Source organism: Cryptomeria japonica, chromosome 2 (genome assembly GCF_030272615.1).
Source record: "Cryptomeria japonica chromosome 2, Sugi_1.0, whole genome shotgun sequence".
NCBI lineage: Eukaryota > Viridiplantae > Streptophyta > Pinopsida > Cupressales > Cupressaceae > Cryptomeria > Cryptomeria japonica.
The window spans coordinates 586,856,213-586,869,887 of record NC_081406.1 but is presented as its reverse complement, the minus strand read 5'-3'; positions in this window follow the sequence as shown (position 1 = coordinate 586,869,887).

The window sequence follows — 13,675 nt, the reverse complement described above, 5'->3', positions numbered from 1 at the left end:
TATGGATGTCAGTAGTTGATGGTCTTCCTAGAAAAGTCAATCTTCCTATCGGATTTGTAGAAGAAAGAAGAAACCAGTGCAATGAAGAAGCCATGAAGGCTATTTTAAGTGGACTCACTGGTGATGTCTCTTCACAGGTGGACAGGTGTAAAACAACAAAGAGCTTATGGGAAAGATTGAAGAAGCTCTATGGAAATGAACCCTCAATTGTAGAACCAAAAATTGAAGCAAATATGAGAAATGCCTCTCATATTTATTTGGATGATGAAGATAGATTTGCTAGCAGCCACAACAGTGATGAAGAAGGAGCTCAACTCTTCATGGCCTAAGAATCTGAAAGTGGCTGGGCAAATAGTTCCCCTCAACAAGATGTGTTGAGAAGTAATGATGATGAAGAGGAAGACATGGTAGATAGATCTAGCCATCAAGACCCTTCTGATGATGAAGAAGTAGCAGAAGTTGAAGGAGATCTTGTAAATACACTTGAAGAACTTAATAGATTTAAAAGGGAATACAAGCTATTCAAGAATGCTTCTATTGTGGAGAAGAACCGGTTAGTAAAATGCCTTGAAGAATTTGAGAAGTGCATCTCAGAGTTGAAGACTCATGAAGAAAACACCAAGAAATGCTGGTGTGAAGATCTAGCCTCTCAGCTAGAGATAAAAGACAAAAAACTTCAGTTGCTGCTTGGAGAGAACAAAAGCCAAACCTCCATAGCTAGATATGCTCCTCGAAAGAAGGTTGACTTGACTACAATTGGTGTGGACTTGCAGAAAAAAGTGAAGATCAATGCTGCAAAAAGGAATCTTCATGCAAATCCTAGAGGTAAGGGGAAGATGGAAGAAGAAAACTCCACTGGAAGCAGCAAAGGAGAACCTGACATAAAAATGCTACCAACCATAAGGGGAAGCAAGTGTGGGAGAAGAAGAAGAGATCAGATGAAAGAGGTGCTCAGAATGGACAACCAAGGGTACATTCTCAAAAAGGAAAAGATGGGGATTCAAAATCGGCAAGATCGCCTCATGCATGGCAAAGAAAATATGTAAGTCATATGCCATCATTTATTGGTTACTACTTTACATGTAATGATTATGGTCATATGGTAGGGGAATGTAGAATGAGATCTAGAAAGGATAATGTAGGATCTCATAGAAGTCATTCTTATGGGAAAGATGTATCTAGAAGTAGATACATGTGGGGCCCTTCTCCCAGTTATGCAAAGATTGTTTGTCATAACTACAATGGATCTGGCCATAGAGAGTTTGAATACAGGAAGAGGAACCTGTAGTCACATGGGGGCTGACAAAATGGCCATGCTCTGTAGAAAAGTTAAAACAGAGCATATGGAAGGGAGAGATCTGCATGTAACCAAAGGAGAAATGTCCCTGTAGGAGTAAGAGGTTCAATGGTTCTGGTTGCTAGTCAAATCAATATGATCAAAAGAAGATGGTCAAACCGGTATGTCAAGAGATTTCCCAATCATGAAGTTGGGATGAAGGTTGTGTGCTACTATAACACTACTTCCGACCATAATGAAGAATCTGGAAATGGGAAGAAGGGTGAGACCAAATAGGTATGAAGGAAGAAGATCATGAACCGACACCATGCACTCAGTACACAAGTGATATCTCCTAAGGCCTAAAGGAGATGTAGGATCCTAGGGGGAGTAGCATATTGAAGTTGTCTTCCACCCCCTCAATGAAGGAGGCAACATGAAAGAACATGATGTTGTTGGTATGAAGGATGAAAATGTAAAGATAAGTGTGTATAGATGTTGCCTTAACTACACACCTACAGATTAGTGATGGATCACGACTGCATATTTCAAAGAGTGATGGTTAACAAATAGTATTAGATGTAACCGATATGTGCAAGATGTTACCTTCATGTATGCTAATAGGTACTTGTGGGTTATGTAAGACAATGAGGTTGGAGAGCATTGCATTAGCCCCGGTAGCATGGAGTGAAATTATGTCTCAGGAGGTGTTGATAGAGACCTAAAAACATATGTTGGCCCTAGTTGTTGGTCATGCAAGCTTGCATGTCTTTGGGCTAACCGTTTTGTCTCTTGGCATGATGATGTCATTATATGGCATTGGGAAAATTCAGGATCATGTCATAGGCTATGGTGGTTACAATGGAGTTGAAGGAACATTAGATGATCACATATGCATAGCTAAACTGGTATACAGAGAAGATTGAAGCCCCAGTACTGTACCTGACCAGAGATAAGCACCCAAGATATATGACTCAGGGGGATTTCAAGTGCTCATGATGAAGAGCTGGCTTGCTTGAATTTGCAAGGATACTGACTGCTCAAGCTGCAGGAGATGGAAATTGTAGAGGTGTTGTAGGTTGACCTGTAGGCATTTAGTATTCACTGACACATCAATAATTGGTATCAATTGTTACTATTTACTAAGTTGTCATTAGTTTTATGTCCAAATTCATTCCATATACTCTAATCAGTTACTACTATCGAAATATTCAGTCAGTAAACACAAAGTAGTCAGTTATAGAAGAAAGGAGTCACAGAGCTTAGTATACACCGAGCTGTCTACCGAGTAACGTTCTATGACTACCGAGCAGCAAATATGGTATACCAAGTTGATACACACCGAGTGAAACATGTTACCAGATTCAATGAACCTAGACACATATGAGAAACATGTTACAAAGATTGAGGAACAAGAAACCGTTAACACATTGGAAATTGCACCTTAAGATTTTGTATGATTCTGAGGTCATATATCCAATGAAATATTTTGTATGGTTATTCATTTAGTGAATCATCTTCGTAAGATCGAAGCATGAACAAGATCACCATTATAAGAGATCGATTTATACAGCATGAGTTGAGGTTCAATATGTGAGTGTGAAGCAAGACATATGTGAAAAGAAAAATCATGGGAAAGCACTGAGTGTTATGACTGTTATGATTGACAGAGATACACAGAGGTCACCGAGAAGGATTTAAGAGAACAGTCAAGGAACCGAGTAAACAGAAAGGTTTACCGAGTTAATTTGTGATTTACTGAGGTATGTTATAAGAAAGGTAATTTCATTTTGAGCACATAGAATCTGCTATAACATTTTAGATGTGAAGTTGCAGATATTTTGTAGGATTTTGATTGTAATATTTTGAGTTGTAAGAGAAACCTTTAACAGGGTAAAAGACTCTAACAAAGTCTATAAATTGTAAAGCCTTTAACTAGGTGCATCATTTAGAATATGTGTTGTAAAATCCTTTAGCAAGGTAGATCTAAAGATCTTGATACTCCTAATAGCGTAAGCTATCAGAAATAGCTATACATGTAGCTCTAACCGAGCAACCTTTATTATTGCAGTAGTGAAGTTGTGGGTGTCATCCCCACCACAGTTTTTCTCTCTAACAAGGAGTTTCTGCGTAACCAAAATATGTGTTATGGAGTGAATCATGTATGATTGTTATTTATTTGTTTTAGCCTTATATTGTGTTTCAGCAATATTTAGTTTATGCTTAATAGTGAAGTTATTATTGAGGATATGTTTTGAAGTACTGATTCACCCCTCCCCTCTTAGTACATTAGCTTTCCATATTGGGCCTAACAATTGGTATCAGAGCTTGAATCTTGGAAAAGGGTTTAACTGCCGAAAGAGAATGATCTTATCAATGGAAGGCTACAAATAATCTCGGAGAATTGTGAATCTTGAAATTAATTGGATCATGCCAATCAAGTGATTGCTGACATGCAGAGACAAATGCAAAAATCTTTGAAAGTTAGAAGAAGATTGTTTGATTATTTGTAGGACTCTCAAGAGTTGATGGAACAAATTGAGACATCATCTAAGAACACTATATCTAAAGAGACTGAAGAAATGATTGGAGCATTGAAAGAAAAGAACAAAGCACTGAGTGATCAGCTAAAAGCAATGAAAAGAGAACATGAGCATTTCAGCACACAGATGACTGGAAATCTTGATGCATTGAGGATAGCCGAGGATAAATTAAGATATATGGAAAGGGAAAAACAATAGCTAGAAGCATTGGTGTCTGAAAAGAATGATGAAATCACAAGGATGACTGGAATTCAAAGTAATCTATCAGATCAATTGGGCTATGCACAACATGAATCAAATCTGAAAGATGATGAGAATCAAGCATTGAAACTTGAAGTATCAAGGTTGACCGATGAACTTGAAACAGAAAAGAAGTGAAAGGAAACACTGAAGAAGAGTTATGAAGCATCAAAGATGTTGGATGAGCAACTGAATACAAGAAGACCCAATAAAGATGTAGGACTCGGTTACAAAGGAAAAGAATCTACCAAGAAGGGAATCCACACTACCGAGAGAGGAGAATCATCAAAGCAAGATGGAAACAAGAAGAACATCAAAGGAAAGAAGCCTATTTGCAACTACTGTGGAAAACAAGGACATACTACCAACATGTGCCAAATTAGAAAAGGTAAGCAATCGAATGTCACTAGGTCTAATGGTTATTGCTACAATTGCAATAAGTATGGTCATACATCGAATCAATGTAGGACTAAGTTGGTTAACAATTATCAGAAGGCAAAATTCAAGGGGTTTTGTAAAAACTGCAATAGATATGGACAAAGTACCGAGAAGTGTTGGTTTAAGCAGAAAAACTATATGTGGTCCTCACACCGAGCAAATGCTAGAAGTTACCGAACTCACATAGATATCAACCGACAGTATACTGCAGTACCATGGGATTATAATACAAGGATATGGTGTGAATGTTGTGGAAGATATGGACATATAAGTGCCAACTGCTTTATAAGGTTTGGATTGAACAACCGAAGATCATGGAGAAATCCTGGTATGGCATGTTTTCATTGTCACAAAGTTGGACACTTGGCTAGAGATTTCAAAAATCAACCTAGAGGAGATATTGAAGAAATAAAAAGAAAATTCCAGATGATTTGGAAAAAGAAGGAAATTGTGTCAAATGAAGAAAGAACCTTACCTACCAAGTTAGGTGCATCTATTCCAAATTAATCGGTAAAGGTAGGAAGGGACTGCATTCTCTCAAGGTTAAATCTTAACAGTTCCTATCTTATCATGTACTTAATTCAAAATATGCATAGCTAAGATGCATTAGCAAGTTAAAAATTTTATCAAGTCTTTTGGAGTACTAGTCAAGTCAGTAAATGCAGGAAGCCTGTCAAGTCGGTAAATGCAAGAAGTTTGGCTACTCAGTAAAAAGATAAAAAGGAAGGAACCGAGTGCATTTAATGTTTTCTGACCTAACTGCACAGAGCCCAATGTGGTATAATGTGTACTTAAAGCTTTTGCGCGGTCATTTTATACTTACCAAGTTTTCAAAAAGAAGAGCGAAGCGAGTCAAGGTGATCAAATCTCTTCCGAAGCGAAATTCAAGGTATTTATATCAATCACAACGCATTGTCAAGCAAGTCAACCGATCATATTAGTTGTGAATATCTATTTTATATTTACTAAGTGGAAAGCGTTTGCTGGCTAAAAGTTTTCAAACCCTAGGGCTATTTCGTTAGTGATTATCCAAAGTTTGAAATCACTCCTAAGATTCAGAAACTCATTGTTGTTGAGAAGATTGAGAAACCCTCACTGAAATACTCACTACCTCCCAAAGTAGCATTTGAATCGGATGTTAAAACTGCATTTTCACTCATTCCGGATAGGGTTTTATTAGTTGAGGATGTCAGATTCTTCACTAAGTGTCGTGTTGAGGAACTAGGTCACACAGAGATCAAGGACACATATGATGAATTGTGTACCGATGGAAAATTGGATATGAAGTTTGAACATATTAAAATCAAGGGATTGACCGAAGCCCTAACCTACCCACGAGTCTTCAAACCCCAATGGGTTAAATTTGTTTTGAGTAGAGTTCATGATGAATTTATGTGGTTAGAGGAGCAACAATTCAAGATCACCAAGGAAATCATCCACTTGATCACCGGTTACCCTATTTTCGACCATGCCCGAGCTCAGAAAATGATTTCACAGAAAGAATTGATTACTTTAATCAGAGTTGAATATAATTTTAGAGGTCTGAAACTGAACAATGTCACAGATGCAGAGCTAAAGTTTGCAATTAGAGTCATAGGTTATTGTTTCTTTCAATCGACAAGGGAAAACAATGTACCCTATGTTGCTGTTGATTTAGCCTATAAAATTGTGAAGAAAGGTATGAAGATTAATCTATGTGAAGTGTTGTTGAAAAATCTATTTGAAAATCTCAAAACCATAAGGAAGCCGAAGAAGAACAACTCGACAAACACACTGAAGTTTGGATCACTTTTGGTATGCATGTTTTTCTATTTTGAGAAATTCTTTCCATCAGTCGGTAATGTAGTTTGGGAGCTACACCGACCAATTACCCATCAAATCAATGACTTCATCAAACAACTAGTTGATAACTTCAATGAGATTATGGATGATTATTTTAGCAAGTTTCAGGAAAAGATGCATAACAGGCACAAAATACCACCCCAGTTAGTGGAAAAATATAAGGATAGTATATGTTTTGAAGTGGACACTGACTACTGCTATGTCAATGTGGTAGAACCAAGAACTCAATCATTGCCACCTATGGGTTATGAGATTGGTTTTGACATTACACAGTAGCAGATAGATGCTTTTCTTGCACTGCCAAGGCATGCTACCAAGATCAGATACGGTACATATGAAGAAGTTAAAGAAAAAGTCAAAATAAGCATTGTAGTACCAAAGGCTACAAGGAAAGAAACAAAAATGATTAAAGCATTAACGAAGAAATTTGGAGAAGGTTCTTCCTCCACTCCTATCAAGAGCGTTCAAGTCATCACTGAGGAGGAATCTGAAGCCCAAGAAACACCTATTACATTGAGCACCGAGTTGCCAAAAGGGAAAATTTTGAAAAGGAAGAAACATGATACATCACAGGTAATACCAACTCCTTTAGTAAAGTGCCCAAACACTAGATCATCTGCAGTGTCACCAAGCAAGAAACATAAAAATGTTGCAGCTCCAAAGGTAACAAAAACTTATAAGAAATCTACTCGGAGACTCATTTTGAATAAAGAGTCCAGTGACACTGAATTTGAAGACGTAAGTAAATTTTAGATTCTTAAGAGTAAAAAGGAAGATGTACATAGTGTTGATAATTTTTGTGCCAATCTGAAACAATATGGTGGATTAGGAGCATTCAGATATGTAAAATGTGACTCCAGATTTGATGCAAAAAAGAGACAAATTGAAGAAGCTATAATTTGCACACTTCTTAAATTCTGATTAGTCCCATTGGAAGTAACTAATTCTCTTCCAAAAGCATTGTACTTACACATTGATAACAGGTAGAAATATGCCATAGACTCCAAAAAGAAGATGAGAGAAAGAAGTCTGGTACATCTCTTTCCAGACATGTCAGTAGATGAGATAAGTGAACATTTGAAAAACTACCACACAAACTTCCTGGTCAAGCAAAGAGCCTTGAAACTGATGAATGGCCTTTATCTTGAAGTAGAGAAAGAGACAAAAGAAAAATGGCAAGAAATCTTTCGAATCAAGAGTAATGATGAGCAAGGTGAAGTTGAAATAGTGGATATCACCGAGCAAGATCCTGCTGAAACTATACAACCTGATGAGGATGTCATGGATACCGAGGAACATGAATAGGAAATGATAGAGGGGAATGCTTATGCCAAAATGGTATCGAGTGAGTCAGTTTTGGAACAAGTCAAGTCCTATCCTCCAGTAAGTCAACATGTTTCAACCGAGACACCTCAAGATACTGAACAAGGACAAGAGGGTCAACAGTCTACCAAAGGAGAAGCTACTTCTCAAGCCACCGGGGAACAGACTTCTCAAGCCACCAGGGAACAGACTTCTCAAGCCCCTTCAAGTACTGACAATGTTACAACTGAGACACCGAGCAAGGATTCACCGAAGGCTACATCTAAGGCTAAAGAAATTGACAAAAGTGTTGCCTCTACCGAGCAACCTACCAAGGGTGAACAAGCCTCCCAAGCCATTGTATTAGTTCAACCAGTGAAAGCATCCTCCTCTAAAGAAAAGAAAATGAAAAAGCATAGTTTCAAGTTTGATTTGTCAAAACCAATTGTATTGCCGAATGTAGACATATCCAAATTAAAAGGGCAAGCTTATTGAATTCGGTGAACTATGCAAAGCCAAAGACAAACAAGAGAAACAAATGACTATACAAAAGAAAAACAGAGTACTTCAGAAGGTCAAAGCACTATTAACAGAAATTCTATCTGAAGCTATAGTGACAAAAGATGCAGCCATCCATATTCAACTGGATGAACTCCTCACTAAAATAGAAGCATTTGGAGTAGACGCATCTGAATACTTGAGCAAATTGAAGGACAAAGAGCTCACTGCAAAAATGATTGAAGAGGTCCAGAAAGACATTGCTATCAGTAAAGTAAAACTTGTCAAATTTATTGCTAAGTTGTCCCCTCAACTCAAGCACATTCTTTATTTATTTCATAAACTATGTACATTTTCTTTATTCATTAAAGATATCAAAAATAAAACAGAAGTGATTGAGAAAGAGATCACTGATCTCTCCAATAAATTGACCACTGAGCCAAATTCTATTCAGAATTTCTATACCAAGTTACAAATGCTCATGGCTCAACAATTGGAACTTAGGAATGAAGAGCACAAAATAAGGATGGACATTATGACTCTTCAAACCTTATTCATTCCATACTTGTCCTTCATCCAAGAACAGATCAACAAGGCTACCTCCTTATCAACTTAGCCAGAGGGAAGCACTTTAGATGGTCTGATTTCCCTACTAGCTGATATTACAGCTCAGAATTCACTCATGGATAGTGTCAAGGATGCACTCTTTACTGCTCTCACCGATGCAAGAACAAAGTATAAATCCATTTTTGACTAGTTGCCTCCACCGAATGGTAACTAGTTTTGATGTTTGTCAAAAAGGGGGAGTATAGTGTATTACAAGAGAAGTATACCGAGCAGATCAGCATATTCAAGTATACAGATGATTTTGACAGGGGGACCAGTGATCACCGAGTAGTGAACCGAGTAGTGAATACAAAATATTGATCACAACGCATGCATAATCAAAGTTATGTACAGTATATTGATAAGGGAAGTATATCTGAGTATACTATTTATTGACAATTGTATATACTGTCAGTTTAGTCAAATTTTGTAAGTGTATAGATTTTTTGTTGAGTAATGACTTTGAAAGAAGTTTTGTCAAACATTTCAAAACTAATGTCAAAAGGGGAGATTGTTACTATTTACTAAGTTGTCATTAGTTTTATGTCCAAAGTCATTCTATATACTCTAATCGGTTACTACTACCGAAATATTCAGTCGGTAAGCATAGAGCAGTCGGTTATAGAAGAAAGGAGCCACAGAGCTTAGTATACACCGAGTTGTCTACCGAGTAATGTTCTATGACTACCGAGTAGCAAAGATGGTATACCTAGTTGATACACATAGAGTGAAATGTATTACCAGATTCATTGAACCTGGACACATATGGGAAACATGTTACAAAGATCAAGGAACAAGAAACCGTTAACACATTGGAAATTGCACCTTAAGATTTTGTATGATTCTGAGGTCATCTATCCAATGAAATATTTTGTATGGTTATTCATTTAATGAATCATGTTTGTAAGATCGAAGCATGAACAAGATCACCGTTATAAGAGATCTATTTATACAGCATGAATTGAGGTTCAATATGTGAGTGTGAAGCAAGATATATGTGAAAAGAAAAATCATGGGAAAGCACCGAGTGTTATGACTGTTACGATTGACAGAGATACACAAAGGTCACCAAGAAGGATTTAAGAGAACAATCAAGGAACTGAGTAAACAGAAAGGTTTACTGAGTTAATTGATGAGTTACCAAGGTATGCTATAAGCAAGGTAATTTCATTTTGAGCACATATAACCTGCTATAACATTTCAGATATGAAGTTGCAGATATTTTGTAAGATTTTGATTGTAATATTTTGACTTGTAAGAGAAACCTTTAACAGGGTAAAAGACCCTAACAAAGTCTATAAATTGTAAAGCCTTTAACCAGGTGCATCATTTAGAATATGTGTTGTAAAATCCTTTATCAAGGTAGATCTAAAGATCTTGATACTCCTAACAGGGCAAGCTATCAAAAATAGCTAAACATGTAGCTCTAACCAAGCAACCTTTATTATTGCAGTAGTGAAGTTGTGGGTGTCATCCCCACAACAGTTTTTCTCTATAACAAGGAGTTTCTGCGTAACCAAAATATATGTGTTATGGAGTGAATCATGTATGATTGTTATTTATTTGTTTTAGCCTTATATTATGTTTCAGCAATATTCAGTTTATGCTTAATAGTGAAGTTATTATTGAGGATATGTTTTGAAGTAATGATTCACCTCTCCCCTCTCAGTACATTAGCTTTCCATATTGGTCCTAACATCAGTCGCTTTGCAAACTGAGCTCAAATTGTATCGGATGTGCATGCTCAATTGGTTTCAATTGATGGTTAAGTTCCCCACCTCAAGTAATGTGACTTGAGAAGATTTAACAACCAGTGACAAGATGAAAAATAGTATCAAAGGAAGTGTTACGTCTAATAAAGACAAAGGGGGAGAGACATATTCTGTCAGTGACCGGTACATACAAGAGAAATAATATCTTGACAGTGCCCTTTACCATTATTGTCAAAGGGGGAGAAGGATTTTGTAGTATACTGCATACTACATGTGTGTAAATCCATGTATCACAGTAAGGGGGAGAAAGACTATGTAGTATATCAGATACTACATGTGTTGACATCAATGCCAAAGGGGGAGATTGTTGGCATTGTGTTGTCATTGATGTCAACGAGTATGGGATGACCACAAGTAGATGAGATGTATGTGCAACACTGCTATGAAGGAGTATAGGATGTGATATCTTGGATATCATCTTGTGTTGCAGAACATCTGTAAGGTAAGGAAGATGACCTCAGGAGTCACCTACACACAAGTTAATGCCTGACTTGTGTGATGAGATAGAGAGGTGTTTGAGTGGTTGTTTGTGATGAAGAGGCAGAATGTTACCTAAATCACATCAACCTTGGAGGAGAAGAATGAATAGGTCATGGGTATGCTGAGAGGTTACAGAACAACAAGACTCCCACCAGATGAAGATGCAGTCATCATGAGAAGCAATGAATGACAGTGTATGTGCTCACATTAGTTCACATATTCCTATTTGAAGATATGTTGCACAAACAGGGAACTCACATGAGAAGTTGACAAGGTGTTCCTCCACCAAGTAAGTGGATCTTATCCCCTATATGCATTAAGTGCATTATATTTTGGTGGGATAAGAGTAAATAGGTAGAGGCAAGGACTTGAAGGATCACTCTAGATCCACTGGTAAATTAAGGGAATTCCTTAAGTGCATGAGATTAGGGTTATGCACTGGACCGACAGAGAAGGCATGCTGAGATGCTGATACAATAGAAGAGTGATGTGTTTGTCATTCAGACAAACTGACTGAGCATATACAATCAGAGGAGAATGGTCTGACTGGTGAAGGAGTCTAGTGAAGGGTGATAACTGGTATCATCAAGAGTGATAACTAGTATGTAAAGCTCACTAGCAATATGAGAAAGGTGCAAAATGCAAATATGATAAGGTTATCGGTATACTGTGTGATACCGGTGAGGTTAACGAATTGACAAGAAAGGCGAACCAGTTGAGTAGTTGCTCGGTGACCCTATTTGAACCAACATGAAGTGTCAAGCTGGCAATTAGTCGATATGGAGCCCATATGGAGTTAACATGGCGAACATGCATGTGGGTAAAGATGGAATGTACATCAACAGGGTTGTTGCAAGGTTGGTCAACTTTAATAAGAAGTCACTCAAATCATGGGACATGTCACAAAGATATTGCAGGGGTTTGAGGCTCGAGGTCTGGAAGACAACTACGAGTCAGATAAGAGTGGTTGAGAAGATAGAGGTGATGGAGGAAACAACATGACAGTTCTTTCATGATTGACCAAGGGATCAACTATCAGGGTAAAAAGCGAGTCGCCAGAGATGAAAGGCATGATCTAGGAGATGCAAAAATGGCGGAGTTGTGCAATTGTATGTTAGAAAGATCAAATCGTGCAAGATATGATTGGATTTTTTTGTCCTTGAGGATGGTGAGGAAACCCTAACCGCTTAGATTTTGAATTGGTTTTTGGAGGGAAAACATGGCTATAAGTGTGGGGGTCAAAAAGAATATTTGCTGCTATTGAATAGAAGAATATTGTGCGATTGCGATGTTAAAGACTTCTGCAAGTAAGAGAAAATTAGACAAGTTCTCAAAGAGGATCAATGAAGAGAGGGCGAGTGAGAGAGGGTTGAAGCATTCAATCGGTTGGAGAGAAGAACCAGTAGTATTCATATGGGGAGAATAGAGGTGAAGGAGACTAGAGAGAAGATAGACATAGAACCGATAGAGAGTGGAATCAGTGAAGAGCAGAGTAGTGAGGAGTTGATATAGTGAGAGCAATTCAGAAGAGAGATAAACTAGTAAAGTTTACCAGTAGAGAAGCAATAGGTGAAGATTAGCAGAGAAGTGAGTTAGTGAAGGAGAGAAGGTATCTCACTGACAGAGTAAGATATGTATAATGGTTGCAAGATTCACTTGTAACAAGATAACTACTTATGTATTTGATGTTTACATTATGAACATTGAGTTGTATCTCGGTGTAGGGGTTTTATCTCTTTGGGTTGGTGCCCTAAAGTCAAGGGTTGGTGTTCCTTTGGGTTGTAGCCCATAAATCAGGTAGGGGTTGGTGCTCCTTGGGTTGGTTTCCTAAACTTTGTAAATGTGTTTATTGTGAGGTTGGATTGGAGTAGTAGATTCCAACAACATTGCTCACTGAGGTTTTTCCCATCTTGGGTTTTCCTCGTATATGCTGGTGTTATGTGACGTCCCCTTGTGAGTGTGTTTGCACTTATGTTAGCCTCCTCTATAATTGGTAAGCCTGCATTGAGTTAAATCTATCAACCGGTATGCTCACATAGGTTTGCAAAAGAGAAAGAGATTTGAGAACAACTGATTCACCCCCTCCCCCTCTCAGTGGTGCATTGTGTCTAATAGATTCATCTATATTTATTTTCATTCCTAAGAATTTGACTATGTGACCCAATTAGGATCAAGGCATCAAATTGTAAGGCTCTAGCGTTTCACTATATCAACATTACAAATGAAAAAACATAAAGTAATTCATATAATATTTGGAAATAGTTATAACCAAGTTTTTTAAAGTCCAATGAATCAATAATAATTCATTATAAAATATTTTTATATAGAAATATCATTATAAGTTTGAAATTGTTGTATCTCTTACAAGCATGTATGAAGTAAGCTTTGTTTTTCAAAAGTGTTGTAAGGGATAGTTTATTTCATACGTTAAGTTGCACATTTTATTGCAATAGAGAAAACATGTTTGTTTATTAAATTCTTCATACTTATATATTAAGATAATACTAGCTCTTTTGACATAAAAGTTTTTTCCAAATATTCTATTGTAGAAAGAATAAAATTACACGAAATCTAAATATCATAACACTTATAAAATGAATATTTTATCTAGATACAACATAAAGAAGTGATGAATAATTTCTTTTATAGATGAAATTATATTATATAATTTACTAGCT